Raw genomic sequence first — 15,670 nt, 5'->3', positions numbered from 1 at the left:
CCCTACTCTGTCTGAGTCAGCAGTGTTCCAGGGGCCTCTTGGGCTCCCCCGGTGGCAACTTGGGTAAAGATCACCTAATTCCTCCTCAATCAACTCAGGCTCCCTCTGGTGGTCCAAGGAGATATTGTCTGACTGAGGAACCGGAGGGACCTTGGAATTTCCCTTCCTGGTTTCCATTTTCACTTTTCCCCCTGCCCTAACTGGGACCTTGGCAGGGAGAATACCTGGCTGGTCACAGTAGGGAGATTAGATCAAGTACAGAGGTGACAGCAAACAAACAGAAGTACTGTATGAGTTTAAGATGAAGGATATGAAGAAGAGTATATAAGGGGTGAGAGAAAGTGAGGGAAGCTGGGGATCGATTAATAGGTGATGAACAAGTTTAATGAAACTGGTAATGACAAACAGTTTAAATAAGGAGCAAAATTTAAATAAGGGGCAAAGTAGTCATAAAATAAAACAATAAGAACTAACATGCAAATTAAATAGTAAGAACAAAGGAAGATGCAGGTTGGCACATGCGCAAGTTGAAGCTAGATCATGTTATATGCGCATGCATGGCATTCAAATTTGAATGTTGCTATTTTTTATTGATTGCAGCCAGGGGAGAGGCAGCGTCTGATGGCCAAGAAATGTATGAAGTAAGAATGGGAGGGGGGATCTTTAAGAACATAGCGTGAAGTTTGATCGAGGTTACATGCCATTTGACGGTTTTTTTCAGGAGAATTGAAAAGATATGAGATGAGTAACAATGTAATATCAGGAGTATGGGGTGGATCAGGTATGATGGATAGAGTGAGTTGTTGAGAGGGATTTCTGAATTTAAAGATTTAAAAATAAGATTTAAAAATGAGAGTGTGGTGCAGTGGTTAAAGCTACAGCCTCAGCACCCTGAGGTTGTGAGTTCAAACCCACGCTGCTTCTTCTGATCCTCCCTCTGGTTGGCTGGCCTGCCTCCACTGAATGGTGGGCCTGCCCCTTCCTGGGGCATCTTGGCCCATAGGAGGGGGCCATAGGCACCTGGGCCAACTGGAATCTTAGGCCTCTCTCCCAGTGCTTTCTGGGATGTGCTGGGAGTGGCCTTTGATTGGCCATATCCCTTAGGCCACTCCCATAGGGGGTGGCTTATGGGAGCTGACCAATTGGAATCTTAGGCCACACCCAGCGTATCCCAGAATGCACTGGGAGAGAGACCTAAGATTCCGGTTGGCACAGGTGCCTAAGGCCCCTCCTGTGACAGGAGCCTTAAGTGCCTGGGCCAATCAGGGCTTTAAGCCCCTCTGTGGTGCATCCCATGATTCAGTGGAAGCGGCCCTGCCAGATGGAGGGAGGAAGCATCCCTCTGGCTGGTCAATTTAAAAAATGTACTGTAGGGTCCAGGTGGGCTGGGGGGGGGGGTCGGGAGCATGCCCTTCAGGGGATGGTTCTGGCAGGAGGGACTGGGCATCCATCCTGCCAGTAGTCTTTGTGGGGGGACAGGTTCACTGCCATGGCCGCTAAACTGATCGTGGCAGGGAGATTTCCTTGCTGCAATTAGTTCAGCGGCCATGCCTATTGAAGTTTAAGCCAGCATTTTGCCGGCCTACATGTCAGGCGCCTATTGCGGCCCTTGGGAGATGCCTAGGGCATCCTAAGCTCGCCTAAGGCCACTTCAATGTGAAACCAAGCCCACGCCTGGTATTGGATGAGCTTAGGCAGCCCTATGCATCTCTATAGGCTCACTAAGATGCCTACAATGTAGGCAGCCTGCTTCGTGATTTTTTTTTTAAATGTGAGTCCCAATTGGCTGGTTAGACAGTGGTAGGATGCCTACCACCGCCAACAATTGGGACGCTGTTTATAGAATTTGCCCCTAACTGTCCAAGTGGTAAATGAGAATGTATGATTTGTTATGAATGGCAGGTGAAGAAATATCATAATAGCATTTGATGTGAGTACTGGAGATGGAAAAACATACTAAATAAAGTTATACAAGAATGAGTGTGACAAAGGTGACAGCTGTGACAGTAGCAATCAAATGTAGTGCCAAAGGAAATATGCATGAATGAATGTGAGGTTCCTCTGGAAGAGGTTCAAGAGAGAGCGACCATGCTTAGCTTGAAGTGATATTGTGCCCAAATGAAAGAATGATTAATATTTTAAAAAGGAGGGTGTCTGTAGCAATACTATGTAGTGAATGGCATAATAATGTAAGTGTTATAGTGACAGCATCTGATTAGTGAAGAACCGTGCATAACTAAATCTTACCACATAGAGTGGTAAAATGTCGCCAAACGCCAACAATTAACTGGAATAACAAGCAAGTGTAAGCACTACAAGTCTGAACTGTAATAAAAAAATGAGGCTAAACACAAGAGTGTGTGGTGCACTAGTTAAAGCCACAGCCTCAGCACCCTCAGGTTGTGGGTTCAAATCCCACACTGGTCCTTGTGACCCAGGGCAAGTCACTTAATCTCCCCATTGCCCCAGGTACATTAGATAGCTTGTGAGCCTGCCGGGACAGACAGGGGAAAATGTTTGAGTACTTGAATAAATTCATGCAAATCCGTTCAGAGAACAGTATAGAAAATTGAATAAATACATCTCTATATATATATATATATATATAAAATCGGAGGTATGTATGTGTGTGTGTATGTGCCGCGATCACGCAAAAACGGCTTGACCGATTTGAATGAAACTTGGTATGCAGATCCCTCACTACCTGGGGTGATATGTTCTGGGGGTCTCGCGGCCCACCTGCACACGTGGGCGGAGCTACAAACAGAAAATCAGATTTCACCCATTCATGTCAATGGAAAAAAAGTAAAAAGCTGCCATTCTCACAGTAATTCAAAAACGGCTTGACCGATTTGAACGAAACTTGGTATGCAGATCCCTCACTACCTGGGGTGATATGTTCTGGGGGTCTCGCGGCCCACCTGCACACGTGGGCGGAGCTACAAACAGAAAATCAGATTTCACCCATTCATGTCAATGGAAAAAATGTAAAAAGCTGCCATTCTCACAGTAATTCAAAAACGGCTTGACCGATTTGAACGAAACTTGGTATGCAGATCCCTCACTACCTGGGGTGATATGTTCTGGGGGTCTCGCGGCCCACCTGCTCACGTGGGCGGAGCTACAAACAGAAAATCAGATTTCACCCATTCATGTCAATGGAAAAAAAGTAAAAAGCTGTCATTCTCACAGTAATTCAAAAACGGCTTGACCGATTTGAACGAAACTTGGTATGCAGATCCCTCACTACCTGGGGTGATATGTTCTGGGGGTCTTGCGGCCCACCTGCACACGTGGGCGGAGCTACAAACAGAAAATCAGATTTCACCCATTCATGTCAATGGAAAACATGTAAAAAGCTGCCATTCTCACAGTAATTCAAAAACGGCTTGACCGATTTGAACGAAACTTGGTATGCAGATCCCTCACTACCTGGGGTGATATGTTCTGGGGGTCTCGCGGCCCACAACTCTATGTTGCTTGCTCAAGGGTGGGTTCACCCAAGAATTTATATGTTCTTGCTCCAGGAGGTGAAACTAAAAATGTTGTTTATAATCACGTTTTGCGTTAGTTGTATTGTATTCATTTTGTCAAATATTTCACATTATAATTTGAATATTTTACTTTTTATTAAGCTGTAAAAAAATAATTTCATTCACCACTATAAAGTATCTTTATTTGAATCCATTTGCAGTGTTATTGCTATAATTAAATACCCGTGCAACGCCGGGGCATCAGCTAGTCTATATATATATAAAATCGGAGGTATGTATGTGTGTATGTATGTGCCGCGATCACGCAAAAACGGCTTGACCGATTTGAACAAAAATTGGTATGCAGATCCCTCACTACCTGGGGTGATATGTTCTGGGGGTCTCTTGGCCCACCTGCACACGTGGGCGGAGCTACAAACAGAAAATCAGATTTCACCCATTCATGTCAATGGAAAAAATGTAAAAAGCTGCCATTCTCACAGTAATTCAAAAACGGCTTGACCGATTTGAATGAAACTTGGTATGCAGATCCCTCACTACCTGGGTTGATATGTTCTGGGGGTCTCGCGGCCCACAACTCTATGTTGCTTGCTCAAGGGTGGGTTCACCCAAGAATTTATATGTTCTTGCTCCAGGAGGTGAAACTAAAATTGTTGTTTATAATCACGTTTGTTATAATCACGTTACTTGTATTGTATTCATTTTGTCAAATATTTCACATTATAATTTGAATATTGTACTTTTTATTAAGCTGTAAAAAATACTTTCATTCACCACTATAAAGTATCTTTATTTGAATCCATTTACTGTGTTATTGCTATAATTAAATACCCGTGCAACGCCGGGACATCAGCTAGTAAATAAATAAAAAGCAAGAGAGAAGCTCAGTAATTTTTATGGATTAGAAAATAGACCGTATAAGTAGGAGTGCGTCACAGGGACGGGGCCAGATTACTAACATACATTAAGTGAGATTAGGTACTGAGCTATGTGAAGAACTCACAGAGAATTTTATGTATCAGTCTGCTTTTTTATATATATTATAGAGTATTGTAACAGCCATATAGAACCCTTGAAGAAGCCGGTCGAGAATTGCGAAACGGGTTCTGTTGGGCCAGGGCTGTCTAAAATAAATGTAGGCTGTTGATCCTAACATACAGTGGATTTAGGTATGTCTAACAGGCATGCAGCATGTAGTAATATTTTTGCACGAAATTGTTTTGTATGAAAATTAATAGAAAAAACCAAAAAGTTAATAAGCAAAAGAAAGTAGAGTAGAGAGAGGTTTTTCAGGATCGATGGAAGAAACATGGAACCTTGAAAAGACTTGATTAAGGTCCATCCTGATTAATCAAGCAAGTTTCTGAGATCCTTTTCCTCTCTATTGATCACGTGGAGGGCCATAATCAAAAGACACGTCTAAGTCCAATTTAGGCATAGGGCTCCAGTTGCCCAAAGTTGGCAGCGGCAGAATATTAATTCTTAAAAAGTACATCCAAAATATATTTTTTTGAAAAGCATCTACTTCTATATCCAGCCGTTTGATCATCCAGACTACTAGTACATCTATGTTTATACCATACTCTCATCGAAAAAATAGTCCAAGTCTCAAACACCTAGAACAAGACCTTTTGGGCGTGAGAGGGGCCAGCAAAGTGATGGACTGGCCACCCAGACATGGCAACACAGCAATGGGGCACCTTACAGGGCACTGCTGTGAACTTCACAAAAAGGATGCCACATAAACATCTCACCACAACTCCCATATAAGTAATGTTGACCCCCCCCCAAAAAAAAACCCACTATACCCACCTGTCTACAACTCCAATAGCTCATATGACTGTAGGTGGCACTTATATGGCAGTATAGTAGGGTTTGGGGGGATTTTGGTGGCCTCACATTTTCTACCATAAATGTAGTGGTTAGAGTGGTTTATAGGCCTGGGTCCTCCTCACTATGGTTCACCCCCCAGATTACTTAAGTCACCTCTGTGCAGCTCTACTAGGCTTCCCTATACCAGGTGCTGATGTTCTGGAGGCAGGTATGTACGTTTTTATTCCAATTTGTATGGCGATGTGAGGGGGTCAGTGATCATTGGGGAAGTGTGTGTGGGTCTGTACTTTGTCTCTGCAATGGTTATCTGATCACTTTGGATACCTTCTGGGCACTTATAGTTGGTTTTAGATCGCCTAAGTCACAACATATAAGTTCTGTCCAGACAACCTCTTAAAACTTTTGATTATCCTTGCAGTGTGACTAAGTGTAGGTCGGCCCACATCCAGCCCTTCAAAAACATCCCTTTCAGCTCTAGGCACATAGTGGGATTCAGAGGCCTAAAAAGTCCCTGAAAAGTCCCTAAAAAGTCCCTAAAAACCCGTTTTGATTATCGGCACTTGGACGACGTGTCTTTTTGTTCGTCCAAGTTCTGACTTGGGCAGATTTTTTAATGTATTTCTATTTCGATTATGAGCCCCTTAGTATATAGTGATCAGTGGGACCTGGTAGTTGTTGTGAAAGTTTCAAATTCACCCCTGTATGTTGTATGGTGGTGTGGGGGTCCAATAGTGGGGGTGGTGGGGTTTGTGTGTGTTTTTTGTGTCCCAGCATCAGGAGGGTGGGGCCGGGCCTATTTGGGTCTGCCACCAGACTACCAGGACCATTTTATGGAGGGCCTCTGAGGGGGGGTACGGGAACATGTGGGCTTTTTTTTTTTTTTTTTTAATGAAAAAGGGCCTTTAACAGTAGGGTCTGCTGTTATAACCTTACTTTCCTGTCAGTGCCTGAGCCAATCAGTTTTCAGGCACTGACAGGAAAGTAAGGCTATGGGCAGGAAAGTAAGGTTATGACAGACCCTGCCGTTAAAGTTTGCTTGGGAAACAATGTGTTTCTTTGCTGTGCATCACAAGGAGAGCTCATTAGAATACTAATCAAGTTTCAAGTTTTATTTTAATTTGATGAATCGCTTATTTAGATTTACTAAGCGAGTTACAACATTAATAAAAAATATAAACATATTTAGACATACCATTTAAAATTTAAAAATGATGTGTTAGACCAACAGACTTACAGACTAATCAATACACAAGGTAAGGAGGGATATAACTACAATATCATAATGAGCTTTTTGAAGATTTGATTATTAAATTAAAAAATTTATAATAGTTATGGGATAGGGTGGGGGGAGGGATATAAATTGATTTGTTTCTTGAAAGAATATTAAGTGATGTTTTAAATATAAAATGGATTTAATTTGTATTGCACTTATTGAAAATATTGAAAATGAATAAAGAATTTTTAAAAAAATAAATACAATTCAATGCTTTAAAATACAGAAAAGAACCATAGATGGAGAGAACATTAGGGAGGGAAAAGTAGAAACCTGGAGGGAAACTAGTATAAAATTTGAACATAATTTAAAGATTAAAAGCATCTTTAAAAAGGAAACTCTTTAAGTTACTTTTAAAACGGCTAAGATCATTTTCCTCTCTTACATGCTGTGGCAAAGTGTTACAAAGTTGCGGAGCCATGTCGTCGAGTTCCGATAACTTTCAGAGAGGGGACTACTATGAACTTTTGATTAGTGGACCGGAGAGAACGTGAAGTTCTATAAGGGATAAGAAATTTATTAATAAATTGTGGTTCATTAGTTCCTTGTAATGCATTAGCAGAAGATTCTCGGTGGCTGCTATGACGATCAGTAGCAACCACGGAGAACCCTTTTATGCATCAGCAGGACAGCTTTCCATGCCAGTAAGAGTGTTTTAACAACTCTTATTGCCTTGAAAGGCTTTTGAAATTGGAGCCAGAGTCCCAAAAAGCAGCAAGATTCCATGCAGACATCCTCTGTTCAGGAGATACAGGTTTGCTTCATTTTTACACACAGACATTGAAAGTGTTTGTTGTGGCAATGTTGATATATGTTCTATGAGCACCATCAAGAATTACCTATTACTGTTTTGATGAAGGATGGGGAAATTACATACGAGTGGCATCCATTCATTTTTCTTCAGAATCCAGTGAGCCAAACTGATCAACATGTCCAGCAGCTCTGGAATGCTTCATCTTCTACAAAAATGATTGGAATTTAAGAAGGAGTCACGGAGAAACCTGTAAGGATCAACAGATAAAATAAAAGATCAGAGGTCAGATACTATATCAGGAAACCATATGAATTTCAATCTAAAAGAATTCCTATATGGAAAGTCATCTCCCCAGAGAAGCCTGCACTCTGAAAGTCATGCTTTCAATCTGTATACTTTGGAGGAAAGGCGGGAGAGGGGAGATATGATAGAGATATTTAAATACCTACATAATGTAAATGCGCCTGAGTTGAGTCTCTTTCATTTGAAAGCTATGGAATGAGAGGGCATAGGATGAAGTTAAGAGGTGACAGACTCCAGAGTAATCTAAGGAAATACTTTTTTTACAGAAAGGGTGGTAGATGCGTGGAACAGTTTCCCGGTAGAGGTGGTGGAGACAGAGACTGTGTCTTAGTTCAAGAAAGGGTGAGGCAGGCATGTGGGGTCTCTTAGGGACATGAGGAGATAGTGGATGCTATAGTTGGGCAGACTGGATAGGCCTTTTGGCCTTTATCTGCCATCATGTTTCTATCCTTTATTTCAAGCTGCAGAGTATATTTCCCCATCCCCCCTTCCTATACACAATCCATTCCCAAACTCTATTCCCTCATCTCTAAAACAATCTCCTTTATTCATTTAATTCAGTAGTTTTTTTACACTCCTTTAAACTTTCAACTCAGTCAGAAGAATGGTTGGGATATACAGCCATGAACAGAGCCGGATTAATGGGTAGGCCCAGTAGTTACATGCCCAGGGCCTGAAATTGTCAGGGGGCCCGATGAAGGAGGGCAAACAGATGACTCATCTTGCCAATTTTTATTTCAAACGGCAACAGGCCCCCCTGGTGCCTCCCCTCCTCCAGCATCAATGGTAACATGGCCAGATCTGCCCCAGGAAGATCCCGCGATGACTGCGTCTGCCGGTCCATCCTCCTCCAACATCACTTACTTCTTCCAGAGCAGAGCCGGTAGACACAGCCATTGCAGGTCCTTTCTGGAGCAGAGCTAGCTGCGTTACCATCGATGCCGCCAGTTGTTCTAATGATTTCTGCTTTCGGGCTGCCTTTTGCCAAGGAGCTCAGAGAGCAGAGCCAGCAGCTGCAATCATCGCGGGACCTTGAATTTGTTTGGAGGGAGAGAGAAAGGAGCATGGAAGGGTGGTGGAGGGAGAGAAAGGGGGCAGAGTGGTATGGAAGGGTGGTGGGAAGTGTGGTAGGGTAGCATGGTATGGAAGGGTGGTGGAGGGAGAGATAGAGGCAGGGTGGTATGGAAGAGTGGTGGGAAGAGTGGTGGGGCAGCGTGGTGGAGGGAGAGAAAGGGGGCAGGGGGTCTGGAAGGGTGGTGAGAAGGCTGTATGGAAGAGTGGTGGGGCAGCATGGTATGGAAGGGTGGTGGAGGGAGAGAAAGGGAACAAATGCTGATGGAATTGGTGTGCAAGGAAAGGTGAGAGAGACATGGGGGAAGGATACTGGATGGAACTGGGTTGAAGGGAAAGAAAGAGGGCAGATGCTGATGGAAGTGGGGGGAAGGGAGAGGAAAGAGTGAAATGCCGGACCATGGGGGTATGGAAGAGGGAATGGAAGGAGAGGATGGGAGAGGGATGCCAGACCCTTGTAGGAGGGAAGGGAAGGGAATCTATTATAAGGAAATTAAATGAACAAAGTATAAGGAGCCCTTAGAAAGGAAATATTAATCATACTAGCTGCATCTAATAATCATTCAGAACACTTTCATAGTTACCAGAAATTAAAAGAATTATTGTCCTGATTCTTTAGCTTCAATCAAGAACTGTAGTTAATTTGGATCAAAAAATATATATCTATTAGTTGACAATACCACAACACATCTATAGGGAGAAAGGTGCCTCCTAAAGATTGAATCAGTGATCTAAGCAGCAAATACGTCTTTCCTCTCTCCTAAGTAGCTCTAGTTAAATCTGGAAAAATCCAGCTTTTTTTGTCCCATAAATTCAACATTTTTATAACAAAAAAAAAAATCTCAGGACATGTTCACAATCCTGTGGAAACATGAAAGTAACCAACAGAGTTGCGCGGCTCACTGCTTCAGATTCCAATGATTCCAAAAATCCAGTCAAATCAAGACTAACTTGTGACAATTCCTTATTTTCCTCAGAAGCTTTGTGACCCCATGAAGGCATGTTCTTTGAAGAAATGTAATATATCTTAGAAAAAATGGAGGTATATTTTTTTTTGGTGTATGCAATAGTTCCTCAATATATTTCTTCAATAAATCCAAAGGAGACAAAATTTGATGTTTTGGAAAATTTATAAAACGCAAATTCAAATAGTGATAAGCATTTTCATTAAGGCCAATTGCACTTTCTGAGAAGCAGTGACCTACTCCTCTATTTTATCAACTCTGTCTCTCATAGCAATTTCTTTATTCGAGACCACAAAACAAATGTCCTGCACATACAAATGCAGAAAAAGTGGAGAAGATGAGCTGTATGTAAGCAGGTTTATTACAAACAAATGGAAAATAATAAAATCAGTGACACATATAACCAATTGCATCAAGTGATAGTCTCTAATAATCTCTAGTTGGTACTGATCCTACTGATCTGTAAGGCAGAATTGCCTCTATTTGTCAGACCAGTCTTGAGATGCTTATTAAAAACTTTATATACCGCATAACAGCCAAAAAAGGATCCAAGCGGTTTACAATATATATTTCACATTCATTAAGAAAAGAACTCCATTTAAAAATAGAAAAGGAAAGAATGAAAGCCAAAGTTTTGTTGTTGTTGTTTTTTTTAATTCATAAAATTCTATAACAATCAAATTGCTGGCGTAATGTAGAGATGGTGTAGAACCAAAGAGTAGGTGGGGCTCTACACAGTCCATGTTTCAGAGTGGGAGAATGCTTTCTTCAGGAGTCCTGTAAAAATATGTTCATAATAAAAGGTCTTATGAAGTCAAGGTGACAACCGGGTGAAAAAGGAATGAGGATAAAACGTGTCATCACCAAATGTGATATCGTGCCCAAATAAAACGTACTTTGTTACTCAGAGTATAAATTTGTCATGAAAGCTAAACACTGAGCAACAGAGCTGAGCAAAATGGTGCACTCTATCGACATCTTCTAAAGAAGGAACTGACTAGATTATGTAACCTCTGTGCTGACATCGGGTCGACGTATGGGAAACAACCAACAAAGTACATTTTATTTATCATTAATGCATTGTATTTTATCATTATCACTTTGTAAAGCTGTTCTCAGGATTTTTCCATGTATTTATTTATTTAAGCATTTATATACCACTTATAGTCCACGTGGTTTATATTCAGGTACTCAAGCATTTTTCCCTATCTGTCCCGGCAGGCTCACACTCTATCTAATGTACCTGAGGCAATGGGAGATTAAGTGACTTGCCCTGGGTCACAAGGACCAGTGTGGGATTTGAACCCATAACCTCAGGGTGCTGAGGCTGTGGCTTTAACCACTGCACCACACACTCTTGTGTTTAGCCTCATTTTTTATTACAGTTCAGACTTGTAGTGCTTAGACTCGCTTGTTATTCCAGTTAATTTTTGGCGTTTGGTGACATTTTAACACTCTATGTGGTAAGATTTAGTTATGCACGGTTCTTCACTAATCAGATGCTGTCACTATAACACTTACATTATTATGCCATTCACTACATAGTATTGCTACAGACACCCTCCTTTTAAAAATATTAATCATTCTTTAATTTGGGCACAATATCACTTCAAGCTAAGGATGGTCGCTCTCTCTTGAACCTCTTCCAGAAGAATCTCACATTCATTCATGCATATTTCCTTTGGCACTACATTTGATTGCTACTGTCACAGCTGTCACCTTTGTCACACTCATTCTTGTATAACTTTACTAGCTGATGCCCCGGCGTTGCACGGGTATTTAATTATAGCAATAACACTGTAAATGGATTCAAATAAAGATACTTTATAGTGGTGAATGAAAGTATTATTTTACAGCTTAATAAAAAGTACAATATTCAAATTATAATGTGAAATATTTGACAAAATGAATACAATACAACTAACGCAAAACGTGATTATAAACAACAATTTTAGTTTCACCTCCTGAAGCAAGAACTTATAAATTCTTGGGTGAACCCACCCTTGAGCAACCAACATAGAGTTGTGGGCCACGAGACCCCCAGAACATATCAACCCAGGTAGTGAGGGATCTGCATACCAAGTTTCGTCCAAATCGGTCAAGCCATTTTTGAATTGCGGTGAGAATGACAGCTTTTTACATTTTTTCCATTGACATGAATGGGTGAAATCAGATTTTCTGTTTGTAGCTCCGCCCACGTGTGCAGGTGGGCCGCGAGACCCCCAGAACATATCACTCCAGGTAATGAGGGATCTGCATACCAAGTTTCGTTCAAATCGGTCAAGCCGTTTTTGAATTACTGTGAGAATGGCAGTTTTTTACATTTTTTCCATTGACATGAATGGGTGAAATCTGATTTTCTGTTTGTAGCTCCGCCCACGTGTGCAGGTGGGCCGCGAGACCCCCCAGAACATATCACCCCAGGTAGTGAGGGATCTGCATACCAAGTTTCGTTCAAATCGGTCAAGCCGTTTTTGAATTACTGTGAGAATGGCAGCTTTTTACATTTTTTCCATTGACATGAATGGGTGAAATCTGATTTTCTGTTTGTAGCTCCGTCCACGTGTGCAGGTGGGCCGCGAGACCCCCAGAACATATCACCCCAAGTAGTGAGGGATCTGCATACCAAGTTTCGTTCAAATCGGTCAAGCCGTTTTTGCGTGATCGCGGCACATACACACACACATACATACATACACACATACATACCTCCGATTTTATATATATAGATTTAGTATGTTTTTCCATCTCCAGAACTCACATCAAATGCTATTATGATATTTCTTCCCCTGCCATTCATAACAAATCATACATTCTCATTTACCACTTGGACCGTTAGGGGCAAATTCTATAAACAGTGTCCCAATTGTTGGCGGTGGTAAGCATCCTACCACTGTCTAACCAGCCAATTGGGACTCACGTTTAAAAAAAAAAATCACGAAGCAGGCTGCCTACATTGTAGGCATCTTCGTGAGCCTATAGAGATGCATAGGGCTGCCTAAGCTCATCCAATACTAGGCGTGGGCTTGGTTTCACATTGAAGTGGCCTTAGGCGAGCTTAGGATGCCCTAGGCATCTCCCAAGACATGTAGGCCAGCAAGATGCAGGCTTAAACTTCAATAGGCACGGCCGCTGAACTAATCGCAGCAAGGAAATCTCCCTGCCACGATCAGTTTAGCAGCCATGGCAGTGAACCTGCCCCCCCACAAAGACTACTGGCAGGATGGATGCCCAGTCCCTCCTGCCAGAACCACCCCCCGAAGGGCATGCTCCCGACCCTCCCCCCCCCCCAGCCCACCTGGACCCTACAGTACCTTTTTTAAATTGGCCAGCCAGAGGGATGCTTCCTATCTCCATCTGGCAGGGCCATTTCCACTGAATGATGGGCCTGCCCCTTCCCGGTACATCATGGGATGCACCACGGAGGGGCTTAAGGCCCTGATTGGTCCAGGCACTTAAGGCCCCTGCGCCAACTGGAATCTTAGGTCTCTCTCCCAGTGCATTCTGGGATATGCTGGGTGTGGCCTAAGATTCCAATTGGTCAGCTCCCATAAGCTACCCCCTATGGGAGTGGCCTAAGGGATATGGCCAATCAAAGGCCACTTTCAGCACATCCCAGAATGCACTGGGAGAGAGGCCTAAGATTCCAGTTGGCCGAATACACACATACTTTTCTGCTAATGCTCCACCTAAGCCAGTCCCATAAAATCTTCTCACGTCCATTGGGTGATTTGGCATAGAGGAGATATTCATAAAAAGAACGTCCGTCAAGATCTTTACTCATAGACTGTGCCATTTGCTTTAAATCATCTTCCATCATTAATCCAAATTGCACAATTCTTTCTCTGTCTTTGTCCTGAATGGCATCTGGCCACATTGCTGGATCCTTCCAGTCAACAAATTTATGAGCAGGCGCGGAGGACGCATTTTAAACAAATGTAGTTTATCCTTGTACTCCTTGGCTCCCCCTTCTGCTTCTATTCCTTTCTCTCCTCTCTTCTACCTTCCAAAGTACTTAGATCAATGCTGTCTTGTTAAAATGTTTATTTTATTTTTATTTTTCCTCTAACTCTACTTTTCACTTCTCTATTACCCTCCAGGTACTTTAGTTAGATTGTGAGCCTTCGGGACAGTAAGGGAATTTTTCAAGTACCTTTCTTATTTCTAATCTTAATGTATATTTTCTGTAAACCGCTTAGAACCTAACGGATGTAGCGGTATATAAGAAATAAATTACATTACATTACATTACATTATGTAATTTTAATCATCTATAGATATGTTTGTATGTTTATTGTTCAAATGGTTTTATTTATTTCCCCAAATTTATTTTTGTTATACACATTGAAAAATTTGATATTGCGTTTAAATCAAAATCTCAATAAACTTGAAACTTGAAACGAGTGCCCGTGAGATTGTGGGAGGGTTAAATACTCAAAACTTAGAAGAATAACAATTTACTTAAAGTTTTTGCTACGCAAGCTTTCTGGTATCTTTACATACAGTGGCGTACGTAGCATATGTAACACCCGGGGCCCATCATTTTTTGGCACCCCCCCATCTGTAAGAAAAACATGATTTTTAGTAACAAACCACACGTCACACATGAGTACCTAGGAAAAGGCAGCATCTTACATATTGCAGTGAGCAGTATATCAATACACCCATTGTAAAACTAAACAAGCCAGACCAGCACAGATCAATCCTAACAGAAAGCCATGTCTTTCGAACACACAGAACACAGAAAACACCTTCGCCTAGTATGGAATATATCATCACAAACTAACCCCTCACTCTTTTACAAAACTGTAGTGTGGATTTTAGCCACAGTGGTAACAGCCCTGACGCTCATAGAATTCTGAGCATAAGAGCTGCTACCACCACGGCTGGCGCTAAAAAACGCTCCACAGTTTTGTAAAAGGGGGGATAAAATAGAAATACACAGCTTCAACGCTCTAGCTCAGGGGTGCCCAAACTTTTTGGGCTTGCGAGCTACTTTAAAATGACCAAGTCAAAATGATCTACCAACAATAAAATTAAAAAACACAAAGCACACTATACACTGAGAAAATGTTAATTATCATTCCTATTCTGGGTTTTTTTCAAAGAGGTCAAGGCAGATGACTCTATGCATTGTCACCTCAGTAACAACCATACAAAATAGACAAATCTACCCTCCATCCTTTTTATTAAACCACAATATCAGTTTTTAGCACAGGGAGCTGCGCTGAATGCCCAGCGCTGCTCTTGACGCTCATAGGCTCCCTGCGCTAAAAACCACTATTGCGGTTTAGTAAAAGGGGACCATATTGTAAAATATAGACAGCAGATATAAATTCAGAACTGTGCATAGTAAGTGAAGGGAAGTTTTCATCTCTGGGAATTTACCCAGTTAACTATTAAGTTATTTGGGCAAATTCCTTTGAAAACTGTGGTAATACTACCTCCACTTTGCTAAATTTAAAATAAAATCATTTTTCCTACCTTGTCTGGTGATTTCATGAGTCTCTGGTTGCACTTTCTTCTTCTGACTGTGCATCCAATCTTTCTTTCAGCCTGTATGCTTCCTCTCCTCCATACCTCATTCCCTCTCCCAACTTTTTCTTCCTCTCTCCCTGACCTTTCTTTCTTTCTCTCTTCATGCCCCCTTTCTTTTTTTCTGTTTCTCTTCTTTCCTTCTGTTTCCCTGCCTGCCCCCTTTCTTTCTTTCTTTCTCCCTGCCGTTCCCCAAGCCACTAACACTGCCGCTGCCATCGGGGAACAGGACCCACCAATGGATAACAGGCCCCAAAGCCGACGCCGACGCCAACGCATGCTCTCCCTGCTTCGGGCCGATCAGTCTTCCTCTCCCCGACGTCAATTCTGCCGTCAGAGAGGAAGTTCCGCCCAACCAGGCAGCGATTGGCTGGCCCGAACTTCCTCTCCGACTGCAGAATTGACGTCGGGGAGAGGAAGACTGATCGGCCCGATAGATTAG

This window comes from Geotrypetes seraphini, chromosome 4 (genome assembly GCF_902459505.1).
Source record: "Geotrypetes seraphini chromosome 4, aGeoSer1.1, whole genome shotgun sequence".
NCBI classification, from domain to species: Eukaryota; Metazoa; Chordata; class Amphibia; order Gymnophiona; family Dermophiidae; genus Geotrypetes; species Geotrypetes seraphini.
The sequence above is the reverse complement of the archived record's forward strand: the minus strand, read 5'-3'. Positions refer to the sequence as shown.